The sequence below is a fragment of the Myotis davidii genome, unplaced genomic scaffold, assembly GCF_000327345.1.
Source record: "Myotis davidii unplaced genomic scaffold, ASM32734v1 scaffold461, whole genome shotgun sequence".
In the NCBI taxonomy this organism is placed as follows: domain Eukaryota; kingdom Metazoa; phylum Chordata; class Mammalia; order Chiroptera; family Vespertilionidae; genus Myotis; species Myotis davidii.
In genome coordinates, this window is record NW_006295825.1 from 3,368,403 (window position 1) to 3,370,096 (window position 1,694).

A 1,694-nucleotide genomic window follows, 5' to 3' on the forward strand; every position below is an offset into this window, starting at 1 on the left:
GAGCTACAGGAGAAGGCAGGGCAGCAAGGCATTGGGGTGGGGTGGGGGCGGGGGAGGGGGAGCTACTGGCTCACGGATTCGTGCGCAGGGCTACTAGTATTATATATAGGATTTTGCCTTTTGGAATCTCACAACACACCATGAACGTCTTTTCAACGAACACATGTACATATACTAGTATTAGCATCAACGTATTTAATATCTGCATTGCATTTGTCACTTGATTTTAAAATAATTTAGTTAATGGAGGTGGGGAGATGGGGGATTCCTGTCCTTTCTCTCGAGTCAGGTGGGGGAGGGGGGCTCCAATGACTACACTCGGTGCACTTGATATGCGTTTCCTACAGTTTTGAGAAGCAGCGTTGGTATCAGATCCTGCCTAAGAAATCTAAAGGGCAAATGCAGGCAGGCTGGCAACTGATGGACAAGATAAAGGCGAGGGGCTGTGCAGGGATCAGCCTCCGGTCCCCTGGGCTGAGGGTGTGAGCATTTCTGAGAAAAGCCCAGGCTGGGTGATTGCATCAGCATAAAGGTTACGGCGGGTAAAAGCTCAGACTTTATTTCCATGCTAATGAGGACCCTCTGGGAGGCCGAGGAGGGGAATGAGGCTGTCAGAGCCCCGCTGATGGAGATGGATCTGCTAATTGTGTGTAAGACAACTGGAGGGAGGGAGGCAAGAGGACAGGAAGCCCGTTCAGCCGCTTACCAAAGTCTGAAGACAAATGTTCCCTCCTTCCAGGGGAGTTAAAGGTTCTGGGATCAAGTGTGGCCTCTACCATCAACGAAATGGAATCAGTCAGTCATGTTCCTGAGCCTACGGTCTCATCTGTAACAAGGGCACAAAAGCAGCCCCAAGGGGCGATGCCAATGCTTTGGCACTTGCTAAAGGTGGTGGTTGTACAACTTCGTGAACAGCAATAAATACCGCTGAATTGTACACACTGTGGTAATTAATCCTATGTTATGTGAATTTCACCTCAATGAAAAAACAAAATAACCCCCAGCGTTGTGGTGAAGATTAAGTGAGTCCAGTGGGTTTGTTTTTCTCGCATGTGGGCAAACATGAAACTAGCTTTATTCCCAGAATTGCATTAACCCTTCTGTGCCTGGATCCCTCCACAGGCATTGGGCAACAACTTACTGGAATCCCTTTAAGGTTTCCGGGCTTTTAGTTCAACTTGCCTACTAAAATCTCACTCACGGTGAAGTTTATAATTTCAATACAGGCCTAGCTCAGACATACTGCAGGTTCTGCTCCAGACCCCTGTAATAAAGCGAGTATGGCAATCCATCCAGTTGTAATCTTTTTTCTGGTGGAGGATCTCGCCTTCAGTTTGTTAAAGACACATCATCTGTAAAGCACAATGAAACTAGAGGTGCCTGCATCCTTGTTCTTCCTGGTCCTGCTGCTTCTGCACCAGGCGGGCTGTGCCTGGCTGCGGGGAGCACAGGTGAGGAGTGGGGAGGGCGGAGAGGAGGCCCGTGGTGGCAGGTTGCTGAGTGTGGGAGGTGGCAGAACTGGCTCACAGTCACTTCCTGGGGCTTCCCTTGCCTGAGTCATCACCACGTGGCTCCTGGCCACAAAGCCTCCTCTGGGTGTTGCCGGGGATGGCGGTCTCAGCGTGGGTGCTGGACAAGCTTCCTGGGCAGCAGCATTCAGCCAGGCCCCACTGAGGACCCCAGGGGGCAGCTAT